The sequence below is a fragment of the Pongo pygmaeus genome, chromosome 1, assembly GCF_028885625.2.
Source record: "Pongo pygmaeus isolate AG05252 chromosome 1, NHGRI_mPonPyg2-v2.0_pri, whole genome shotgun sequence".
Taxonomy (NCBI): domain Eukaryota; kingdom Metazoa; phylum Chordata; class Mammalia; order Primates; family Hominidae; genus Pongo; species Pongo pygmaeus.
In genome coordinates this window covers 211,101,197-211,113,805 of record NC_072373.2, presented here as the reverse complement: position 1 = coordinate 211,113,805, position 12,609 = coordinate 211,101,197, and the positions used below count along the sequence as shown (strand labels likewise).

Below are 12,609 nucleotides of genomic sequence, written 5' to 3'. Positions count from 1 at the left end.
GTGTCCCTGGCCACAGTGGGTGCTGGGAGGGACTCCAACAGCAGTGGAGGAGATGAATGTCACACACATACACATGCACACACGTGAACATGGACAATCATGTGCAAATGTGCATGTACACACATGCAAACATGCAAACACATGCATGGATAGGCATGGAGGCTTGTACCTACTGAGTTCTAGAACTTGAATCAAGCCTCTTATATGTCTAATCTATTCCTTCAAAGGATCATTACAACATTTTATTTATTTTATTTTATTAATTATTTATTTTTTGAGGTGGAGTCTTGCTCTGTTGCCCAGGCTGGAGTGCAGCAGCACGATCTCAGCTCACTGCAACCTCTGCCTCTGGGTTCAAGCAATTCTCCTGCCTCAGTCTCCCAAGTAGCTGGGATTACAGGCACGTGCCACCATGCCTGGCTAATTTTTTGTATTTTTAGTAGAGATGGGGTTTTACCATATTGGCCAGTCTGGTCTCGAACTTCTGACCTCAGGTGATCCACCAGCCTTGGCCTCCCAAAGTACTGGGATTACGAGCGTGAGCCACTGCAGCCAGCCTCGTTTTCCCCATTTTAGAGTTTAGGAAAACCAAAGATATCTGCAAGATCACATGGCTAATAAGTTCCAACACAGCCTGAGTTGGAACCCAGGTCTCTCTCCACCACCCATGAAGCTCACACCAGCCATGGACTACGGATGGATGTCTTCCTTTAGAAGAGACTAACGGGCCCCGCATCATCTTGCATGCCAGGTGGGAGACACCAATATCTTCCCCTGCAAAAGGTTCCCTGGGATCTGTGCAGACTGGTGGGAAGAGGGGGGTGAAGAGGAGATGGGGTGAGTAGGTCCTGGGGTCAGGGAGTGCACTCGTCAGCTGCATCGATCTAATGATTCAGGAAATATTTCAGGTCAGGGCTATTCAAAGTGCAGTCTGGGCTGCGGGCGGTGGTTCACCTAGTGTTGGTAATCTCAGCATTTTGGGAAGTCGACGCATAAGGATCGCTTCAGCCCAGGAGCTCAAGACCAGCTTGGGCAACATAGTGAGACCCTTGTCTTTTATTTATTTTTATTTATTTATTTTTTTGAGACAGAGTCTCGATCTGTAGCCCAGGCTGGAGTGCAGTGGCGCGATCTCTGCTCACTGCAAGCTCCGCCTCCCGGGTTCACACCATTCTCCTGCCTCAGTCTCCCGAGTAGCTGGGATTACAGGTGCCCGCCACCACACCCAGCTAATCTTTTGTATTTTTAGTAGAGACAGGGTTTCACCGTGTTAGCCAGGATGGTTCCGATCTGCTGACCTCGTGATCCGCCCGCCTCAGCCTCCCAAAGTGCTGGGATTACAGGCGTGAGCCACCGCGCCTGGCCGAGACTCTTGTCTTTACGAAAAAAAAAAAAAAAAAAAAAAAAAAAGTCAGGGCCCGGCACAGTCGCTTATGCCTGTAATCCCAGCATTTTGGGAAGCCAAGGTGGGTGGATCACTTAAGGCCAGGATTTACAGACTAGCCTTGCCAGCATGGCAAAATCCCGTCTCTACTAAAAATACAAAAATTAGCTGGGTGTGGTGGCAAAAGCCTGTAATCCCAGCTATTTGGGAGGCTGAGGCGAGAAAATTGCTTGAGCCTGGAGGCAGAGGTTGCAGTGAGCTGAGATTGGGCCACTGCACTCCAGCCTGGGCCACCGATTGAGACTCTGTCTCAAAAAGAAAGAAAATTTAGCTGGGTGTGGTGGCGCACACTGTAGTCCCAGCTACACCTACTTGGGAGGCTGAGGCAGGGAGATTGCTTGAGCCCAGGAGTTTCAGGCCACAGTGAGCTATGATCACACCACTGCACACCAGCCTGGGTGACAGAGCCAGACCTTGTATCAAAACAAACAAGCAAACAAACACCAAAGTGCAATCCAATTGTTCTGTAAGTACAGAAATAGAGAAGCAACATGTCTTTTAAAATCTTGCTGCAGATTGGAAACCAGTAGTTCCCAGATGGGCATGTGGACCAGGCTCGGAGAAACACTGCTCTGGACAAACGAGAGGTGCAAATGCACCCCTCCCCCAGCCTATATCCCATCCTCTGCTTTATTTTTCTCCTTGTCACACATTATTGTTTCTCACCTGTCTCCTCCTCTAACATGGAGGTTCAATGAGGGCAGGCACTCCAGTGCCTTATTCACAACACCGGTTACAGATTTGGTGCTCAATAAAGATTTGAATGAATGAATGAATCAGTGAATAAATGTCTGTCTCTATCAGGAAAACCAGTTTACAGGCTTTGACATCAGGTTCAAATCCCAGCTTAGCCACTTCTGAGCTATGTGACTTGAACCAAATCATGTAACTTCTCCAAGCCTAAAAGAGGATGATGATGCTGGCCTTACAGGGTCTTTATGAGGATTAAGTCACATGGGAAAAACCCCAGCATAGTGAATACATGGTGGGAGTTTGTGCGCCCCACTGGCCTGCCTGGCGCCTTGCCTCCCCCTTGTGGCACTCCCTTCCCTTCCCTTCCCTTTTCCCTTCCCTTCCCTTTCCTTCCCTTCCTTCCTTCCCTCCTTCCCTCCTTTCTTTCCTTTCTCCCTCCCTCCTTCTTTTCTTTTCTTTCTTTCTTTCTTTTTCTTTTCTTTTTTTTTTTGACAGAGTCTCACTCTCACCCAGGCTACAGTGCAGTGGTGCAATCTTGGCTCACTGCAACTTCCACCTCCCAGGTTCAAGCGATCCTCCTGCCTCAGCCTCCAAAGTAGCTGGGACTACAGGCAGGCACCACCACGCCTGGCTAATTTTTGCATTTTTAGTAGACATGGGGTTTCGCCATGTTGGCCAGGCTGGTCTCAAACTCCTGACCTCAGGTGATCCATCTGCCTCGGCCTCCCAAAGTGCTGGGATTACAGGCTTGAACTACCACGCCCGTCCAGCTCTTTCTTATGGTCTGAGTTCCCTCACACACCAGGAAGCCGCACACTCAGTTCCTTGCTGGGAAATGTTCCCGGCTGGGACAGCTTCGACCAGCTCTGCTACTCTTTTGCTGAGCGACACAGGACAGACAGCTTCCTCTCTCTGGGCTCCAGTTTCTAACCAGAGTGCTTTCAGTGGTTTTCCTTTTGGGCTTCCATGTCAGAGTTTGTCTGAATACAGGGTTCCAGGCTGATAAGAGTTTGAAAACCCTTGTAGTACCAAGCTCTCTGAGTTCCCCTCTGGCTCTGAGATTAAAAGACTCCATAGCACAGAACTCTGATTTTGCTCCTTTTGTTTCCAGGACAATGATAATCTGGCAGAAGAATTTAAAGCTTCAGTAAGCTGACAGTTTGTGGTGAATAGCAAGGATGGCTCAGATATCCCTCTAACATAAAGGATACTTCAGGTGCTTTTGTTGTTGGCAAGGCTGTTGCTGAAAAGGCCCTTAGAGACCAACGCGATTTCCCTTGGAAGACGAGGAAACAGGGTCAGAGAGGGGATGGGGCTTGCCCAAGGTCACACAGCCAATGAGAATAAGCCTGGGACCAGAACGCAGACTGCACGCATTGCTGCTGGTCCCTGGGCCTTTCTCTCTGCTGTCTGCAATAACAGTGTGCACAGCAAACATATGCGGGTTATCGTTGCACCCACAGTGCCAAATGGTTGTGGACCCAGGGATAACCATGAGCTCAGCAGCTTTCTCTGGGGGCCGGCCATTCAGGGCGCCTTCTCTGCCCGGCAGAGTCTGCCCTGCTAAGAGCTGGGGCTGCTTTTCGAGCCTTGGTGCGGCTGCTTGCAGGGCTGGGACCCCTTGTGGCCAGCGGTGGTAATAGCAGCATTCCTGAGCCAGTCAGGATCCACGGACAGCTGTCAGGAAAACCTAAAAAGGGAGCTGCCTGTGACCCTGAACTGAGACTCGTAGTTGAACCCCATAAAATAGTCCTGAGCACAGCCAAACCAAGCTGGCAACACATTTACCCATCTCTGAAGCTGGGCTGGCAGCTGCCTAGCTGGGGCCCTCCCCCTTTCCTCCTTAGACCACTGCCACGCCCAGATGTATCCTTAGATTTTAAAGATTTGCTCTCTGTGTGGCTGCTGACCTGGAGATAAAGCTACGTGGCAGGCTCTCAGCAATGCATGGTGTTAGCTAAGGGCGGTTGGCAAGAACCACCTTAGACCAGGGGTGTCCAATCTTTTGGCTTCCGTGGGCCACACTGGAAGAAGAATTGTCCTGAGCCACACATAAAATACACTAACACTAGGCAAGCACCGTGGCTCACACCTGTAATCCCAGCACTTTGAGGCAGGTGGATCACTTGAGGTCAGGAGTTTGAGACCAGCCTGGCCAACATGGCAAAAACCCGTCTCTACTAAAAATACAAAAATTAGCCAGGCGTGGTGGTGGGTGCCTGTAGTCCCAGCTACTCGGGAGGCTGAGGTAGGGGAATCGCTTGAACCCAGGAGGCGGAGATTGCAGTGAGCCAAGATGGCGCCACTGCACTCCAGCCTGGGTGACAGAGACAACTCCATCTCAAAAATAAATAAATAAATAAATAAATAAACAAATAAATAAAAATAAATTAACACTAACAATAGTCGATGAGATAAAAAAAATTGCAAAAAAAAAACAAACTCATAATGTTTTAAGAACGTTACTAATTTGTGTTGAGCTGCATTCAAAGCCATCCTGGGTGGCATGTGGCCAGCAGGCCACTGGTTGGACAAGCTGGCCTTAGACCCACCCAAGGTAGATGTGGATAGGCAGTCAGAGCCCATTACCACCTGACTGTTCCTAGAACGGGATGGTGCAGGAGGGGAAACCTATTTAGGTTAGGAAAAAGACGATACTGGCTGCTGTCATAGCTGCTGGAAAGGAAAAAAAAAACAGTCAAAATCACTGTTTGGAAAAAAAAAACAGTCAAAATCACTGTTTGGTTCAAAACCTTATAATACTAGAAGAATTCAGCCTTCTAGGTAAACTAAGGAAAATCCTCACTCAGGTACCACTTTTTAATTTAATTTAATTTTTTTGAGACAGGGTCTCCCTCTGTTGCCCAGGCTGGAGTGCTCTGGTGCAATTGTGGCTCACTGCAAAGCCTTGACCTCACAGGCTCAAGTGATTCTCCTGCCTCTGCCTCCCAAGTAGCTGGGACTACAGGTGTCTGTCATCATCACACCTGGCTGATTTTTTAAATTTTAGTAGAGATGAGGTCTTGCTATGTTGCCCAGGCTGGTCTCAAACTCCTGGACTCAGGTAATCCTCCCACCTTAGCCTCCTAAAGTGCTGGGATTTACAGGAGCGAGCCACCGCATCTGGCCCAGGTACCACTTGTAGTGTCAAGCAAGTCCCTTCCACAGGGACAGAAAATCCTTCAGCTCATCATGTGGATTCAGTGTAGAATGCCTCCCTTTTTCAAGACCGACAAAAGAAACTGGGATTTAAACATTTCAATAATAATGGATATGAGAAGACCTCACTGCCCTTTTACTGCAGGGACAATGAGTGTTTGTTGAAACATGTTTGGGATTTATTCCTACTGCTACCATCAGCGTTTCTTCTTGTAAATTTTCAAGGCATTAAGAGAGCCCTATATAGCTTTAGAAATATTCAGACTTTTTATGTAAAAGAGGGCAGGGATTAACTTCAAGTTCAGGAGTCGAGTCATAGACATGTAGAGCGTTTATGCTTGCATTTCTCATTTTTAAACAGTTCTCGCTAAGTTATTAATACCCTATTTTTACTGTGAGAGCTGAAGTCCTTTCATCCTATTATAACTTTGGCATTAAGGCAGTTCCAAACCTGCAGTAGTTGGAAAAGCTTCATCAGTCATGTCTTTATCCCTCAGCTCTTAGAACTTATTGTCATTCACATGTGCCGTGAAAAAAATGTTTCTTTCCAACACTTTCTTTGCTTCTACCTCTTATTGCTATTTTTAACACAGGAGCCCAGCTGATCCCTTCACATTGTAAGTCATAGGCATGAGATGTCTTTTTAGGGTGATGGAAATGTTCTAAAATTGGGTTTGGTGATGACTGCACAGCTCTATATATGTCCTAAAAATCATTAAATTGTGCATTTAAAATGGGTGGGTCTTGTGGTACATAAATTATACTGCAGTAAAGTCAGATCATGTCATCTTCATGCTTAAAAACCTCCCAGGGGACCCATCTCTCATGGAGTCAAAGTTAAAGTCATTGCAACAGCCTCGAAGCCCTGCCTGACCTTCCCTTCGTTCTCTGTGCTCCAGCCACACTGGCCTTGCTGTTCCCTCTTTGAAATGGTTTGGATGTTTGTCCCCTCCAGATTTCATGCTGAAATGTGATGTGGGGCCTGGTGGGAGGTGTTTGGGTCATGGGGGTGGATCCTTCATAAATGGCTTGCTACCCTCCTCTTGGTGATGGGTGAGATCTCAGTCTATTAGTTCATGAAAGATCTGATTATTTAAAGTCTGGCAGCTGGGCACGGTGACTCACACCTGTGTTCCCAGCACTTTGGGAGGCCAAGGTGGGAGGATTGCTTGAGGCCAGCGGTTTGAGATCAGTCTGGCCAACATGGCAAAACCCAGTCTCTACTAAAAACACAAAAATTATCCTGGGGTGGTGGCACATGCCTGTAATCTCAGCTTCTTGGGAGGCTGAGGCAGGAGAATCACTTGAACCTGGGAGGCGGAGGTTGCAGTGAGCCGAGATCGCACTACTGTACTCCAGTCTGGGCAACAAGAGCGAGACTCTATCTCAAAAAATATATAACCCCTCGAAGTCTGCCTGAGCACATGCCACATGCAGGTTTAGGTGCATGCCCAGCCTTCTCGATTGTATTAGTCCATTTTCACACTGCTAGAAAGACCTACCTGAGACTGGGTAATTTATGAAGAAAAGAGGTTTATTTGACTCACAGTTCTACAGGCTTAACAGGAAGCATGACTGGGAGGCCTCCGTAAACTTACAATCATGGCGGAAGGTGAAGGGGAAGCAAGCTTGTCTTCCCATGGTGGAGCAGGAGAGAGAGTGAAGGGGAAGTGTGACACACCTTTAAGCAATCAGATCTCGTGAGAACTCACTACCGTGAGAACAGCATGGAGAAATCTGTCACTATAATCCAATCACCAATCGCCTCCCACCAGGCCTCTCCTTCAACACAGTGGGATTACAACGCCACATAAGATTTGGGTGGGGACACAGAGCCAAACCATATCACTTGTATAAGGGTAAACAATTCTACTCTGGGGGTTCGGGACAGCCTAGTTTTGTTAGAGGCTATTGTAGGGAAGACTACAATGGTACTGTCACATGCTGAACCATTCTGAATGCTTCCAGACAGCATCCTCAGAAGAGGAAAAAGAAAGTTCAAAGGTCAAAGACCCCCAGAATTTAGATAATTCAGTTTCTATCTTGTGAATTGCTCTTGTCATGTTTTCAGCAGCTCACACTGGACTCCTGAGATGGTGCTTTACCACTTGGTACCCCTAAAAGTCTGGAAATTATCTTAGCTTTTCAAAAAAAATAAAAAATAAATAAATAAATTAAAAAAACCCAAGAGCTGAGAATGGACAGCTTCGTCACAGCAGGAAATTTCAGCTCACACTATAGCCTTGGTCTCAAAAATTGTGTTTAAATTAAGTTTTTTGTGAAACTAAACTTTCTTAAAATGCACCAAGTGGGGCCAGCCCTTCCAAAGGGCCCCACAGAGAACACTTTTGGACAGTGTGAAGCCTTTGCCAGTGGGAATCAGGTGAAGGTCCCAGCTTCACCTTTGTCATTTCCCCCTTTCCACACAGTGAGCTTCCTTAAAGTGAGGCAAACCCTCGCAGAGTTTTCTGTTATCCTAGGGCCGGCTCCTTTAGCTGCCACTCAGAAATCTCATCAAACAGCTGGGAAGGCAGCACCGCTCACTCCCACATGCCTGTCATGCTGTCAGTAATGAGATTCTTCTGGGCTGCAAAGACCAAAGAATCACAAGTTCAAGAAGCAAAAAAGAAGGATTTTCTCCCTCCTGGTGGGGGTTCGTGTGTGCAGCGAGTGATAAGGTAGGAAACCAAGGAGGAACTTATCTCCTGACTGCGGGTCCAGTAAAAAGACCTTGAAGGAAACACTGTGAACTGCACTAACACAAATGAAATCCATTCCAAAGATACACACGTGCGCATGATAGACACATAGAGAGAGGCCACAGAAGGGAGGGGGACCAAGAAAGGAGAAAGGGCGGCTTTGACTGTACCCCCAAGCCCCGCAGTGGAATGAGGTTCACACTGGAAAGAATTGCTTAAAGGAGCCTGTTTGGACATATACCAGGATTTGGGATGAATTCTTTAAGGGAATGACTAAGCCTTCATCTCTCCTCTTTGATTCCCATCTCTTTTATTTGGTCATGCAAAGTGATAAGGCTATTACTAACATCCCATGGAGGGGGACCCTAAAAATTAATCTGCACTGCCTGACCTCCCCTCCTTCTCCCCTCCCCCTGCCCCAGGGGGACTAAAGCTGGGTTTGTCTGAGAATAAAGCAACTGGTGGATACAATCCATGGAAGGGAAATAAACCACATCAAATGTAATGTCTGCTGTCTGCTATCATGGAGATGAAAGAGCCAGCTGACCGAGTGACAGTCTGTTCTGCATTTCAGCTGGTATCTAGTGACGGCCCAGACATAATTTTCAGCCAAGTAAGAATCTGGGGACTCAAGGGTCAGGATGTTTAAATGTATCTTTGTGAGCACATTGACAAACTCTTTTGCTTTGGTTTTATTTTGCAAACATCACGGGCAATAATGTTGGCCTAACTTCATAGGGGCAGGGAATGAAACTAGATTTTGCTGCAAGGGTTTTCTTTTCTGTTTTGTTTGTTTATTAAAACAAAACAAAACAAAAAAACAAAAAAAGCTCTGGAATTCTATTTTTGTTTCTTTTCTTTTCTTTCTTTTTTTTTTTTTTTAGACAGAGTTTTGCTCTTGTTGCCCAGGCTGGAGTACAATGGCGTGATCTCGGTTCACTGTAACCTCTGCCTCCCGGGATCAAGCGATTCTCCTGCCTCAGCCTCCCGAGTAGCTAGGATTACAGGCATGCGCCATTACGCGTGGTTAGTTTTGTATTTTTAGTAGAGACGGGGTTTCTCCATGTTGGTCAAGCTGGTCTTGAACTCTCGACCTCAGGTGATCTACCTGCCTTGGCCTCCCAAAGCGCTAGGATTACAGGCGTGAGCCACTGTGCCCAGCCTGGAATTCTATTTTTTTAAATTTTATTTTATTTTTTATATTTTGAGACCAGGTCTTGCTCAGTTGCCCCGGCTGGAGTGCAAGTGGTGTGATCACAGCTCACTGCAGCCTCAACCTCCCAGGCTCAAGCCACCCTCCTGCCTCAGTGTCCCAAGTAAGTGGGACTACAGATGTGTGTTACCATGCCCCCATTTTTTTTTTTTTTAGATTTTTAGTAGAGATGGGATCTCACTATGTTGCCCAGGTGGGTATCGAACTTCTGAGCTCAAGCAGTCTGCCTGCCTCAGCCTCCCAAAGTGCTGGGATTCCATCACACCCGGCTGGAATTCCATTTCTTAATCCTCGTCCTCCTCTTCCTCTTCTTTATCATCATCATCTCAGTTTATTTCAGGGTAGGCTCAGGACTAAGTGCTTCATACGTCAATTAATTTCCTTTACTCTTCACAACAATCCTAGGAGGTAAGCATGACCACCTCCATTTAATGATGGGAAGCCTAGACTGAGGCATGACAAGTAATTTGTCCAAGGTCACACAGTAAGTAAGTGGCACGGCGGAATTCGGTTATTCCTACATTTTCCCTCCTACTGTCCTGTCCCACTTCCCTTTGCAATCAAATAAAACCTCGAACCAAAATATGTGTCTTCTGACACCTGACATCTTTCAAAATTGTGTATGAAAGTCAGAACACACACACCTGTGAAGGTGAACATTTCTGATTTTGTTGATTCAATAGACACACTAGCAGGCTAGAATGTGCTAAAAGATTAATATCCTGATATATAGACCCAGCCAAGGGCATGTAGCCTTTTGCTTTGGTAATCTCTAGCACATGTGCCAAAGCGGAGGTGGGTGAACAGATACTGCTATGAAAAAGAACAGGGGCCATTGAAACACGATACACTTTCTAGTCTTTGATGGAGAGTTAGGCAATTGGCCCACATCCTGCTACGGGAACTCAATTTTCCCATCAGAAAGATGAGTTTGAGTTAACAATAGAACTTTGAGAAATATAGCTGCTGGTAAGCTGCAGGCGGTGAGCCAGTAGAGAACGAGAAGTTTCATTCTACGTGTACCACACATGCCTCATTTTATTGCATTTTGCTTTACTGCATTTCACAGATATTACGTGTTTTACAAATTTAAGGTTTGTGGCAGCCCTGCTTCAACTAAGTCTGTTGGTGCTGTTTTCCCACACTCTGTGATCATTGGAGCAGCGCTTTTAATTTCCTACAAGAAGCTTTCCTTTGCATTCACAATTCGGCTGTTTGATGCAAGAGGCCTGGCTTTTGGTTTGTCTCGCTTTCAACATGCCTTTCTTACTCAGCTTAATCATTTCTGGCTTTTGATTTAAAGTGAGAAATGTGTGATGTTTCCTTTCACTTGAACACTTAGAGGTCATTGTAGGGAGATTTATTTGCTTGTTTTTCAGACAGGGTCTCACTCTGTCACCCAGACTGGAGTGCAATGGTGCAATCATGGCTCACTGCAGCCTCGACCTCCCAGGCTCAAGTGATTCTCCCACCTCAGCCTCCTGAGAAGCTGGGATTACAGACACACACCACCATGCTGGGCTAATTTTTTGCTTTTTTTTTTTTGAGATGGAGTTTTGCTCTTGTTGCCCAGGCTGGATCGCAATGGCGCAATCTCAGCTCACCGCAACCTCTACCTGGTTTCAAGCGATGCTCTTGCCTCAGCCTCCTGAGTAGCTGGGATTACAGGCATGCGCCACCATGCCTGGCTAATTTTGTATTTTTAGTAGAGATGGGGTTTCTCCATGTTGGTCAGGCTGGTCTCGAACTTCCGACCTCAGGTGATCCACCCACCTTGGCCTCCAAAAGTCCTGGGATTACAGGCATGAGCCATGGTGCCCGGTAAATTTTTTGCTAGTTTTTTGGTAGAGACAGGGTTTCACCATGTGGCCCAGGCTGGTATTGCACTCCTTGGCTCAAGCAATCCTCCCACCTCTGCATCCCAAAGCGCTGGGATTACAGGCATGAGCCACTGGGCCCAGCCATCCATCATGTAGGGCTATTAATTGGCCTAATTTCAATATTGTTGTGTCTTGGGGAATAGGAAGGCTGGAGGAGAGAGAGAGAGGTGGGGAACAGCCAGTTGGTGGAGTATCAGAACACACACAACATTTACTAAGTTCACTGTCTTATATGGACCATGTTTGTGGTGCCCCAAAACAATTACAATAGTAACATCAAAGATCACTGATCACCATAACAGATACAATAATAATGAAAAGGCTTGGCTGGGTGCGATGGCTCACACCTGTAATCCAAGCACTTTGGGAGGCTGAGGCAGGTGGATCATGAGGTCAGGAGTTCAAGACCAGCCTGGCCAACACGATGAAACCCTGTCTCTACTAAAAATACACAAAATTAGCCAAGTGTGGTGGCAGGTGCCTGTAATCCCAGCTACTTGGGAGGCTGAGGCAGGAGAATCGCTTGAACCTGGGAGGCAGAGGTTGCAGTGAGCTGAGACCATGCCACTGCACTCCAGCCTGGGCAACAGAGCGAGACTCCGTCTCAAAAAAAAAAAAAAAAAAAAAAAGAAAAAAGAAAGAAAAAAAAAGAAAAGGCTTGAAATATTGTGAGAATTACCAAATGTGCCACAGAGGCTCAAAGTGAGCACGTGCACTAGTGAAAAGGTTTGAAATATTGCAAGAATTATCAAAATGTGACACAGGGACATAGAAGGCCATATGTCTTCTATCAGTTAGCTATTGGCATGTGACAAACCATCCCAGAACTCAGTGGCTTAAGACAATCAGTGATTATTTTCCATGAGCCTACAAATTGGCCGGGCAATTCTGCTAAAATCATCCAGGCATGGCTGATCCCACTGGGCGCACTCATGTGTCTGCAGCCAGCTGGCGGCTAGGCTGAGGCTGGGTGGGATGAGCCAGCTTTGCTCGGTGGGGTCTCTCATCCCCCCAGGAACTAACCTGGACCCATTCTTACGGTGAGGTTCTAGGAGAGAGTGGAATTCACGTGCAAGGCCTCCTGAGGCCTAGGTTTGAAAATGGCGTGATGTGATTTCCTGTGCTTTCTATGGGCCAATGCAAGTCACAAGGCCAGCCCAGATTCAAGGGGTGGGGAAACAGGCTACACTTCTTCATGGGAGGGGTTTCAAGGTCACATTGTAAAGTGTGTGGATAGAGGCAGGGATGGGAATTATGGCCATTTTTTGCCATCAGTCTACCACAGATGTACACAGTATGTCTGAAACACTGCAACATACTGATAGCTCACGTGTAATGGGCAACAGGTTAAATCCCTTAAGACACTAGTTCAGGATGAATCTTTCTTCAAATTCTCACCCAGGAAGAAGGGGAAGGGGTGGGGAAAACACTGGGAATGATGCCAGGCTGTGGGCAAGTAGCTGGCTTTTGGGGATGTGGTTTTGGGAGTCCTGGGCTAAGGCAGGATCCACATAAAGAACT

General features: G+C 46.8%; 1 protein-coding gene across 15 annotated transcripts in view; it reads right to left on the bottom strand.

Moving 5' to 3' along the window:
• TMCO4 (transmembrane and coiled-coil domains 4) overlaps positions 1 to 12,609 on the bottom strand; it is a 121,510-nt gene that overhangs the window by 18,852 nt on the left and 90,049 nt on the right. The window lies entirely within an intron of this gene.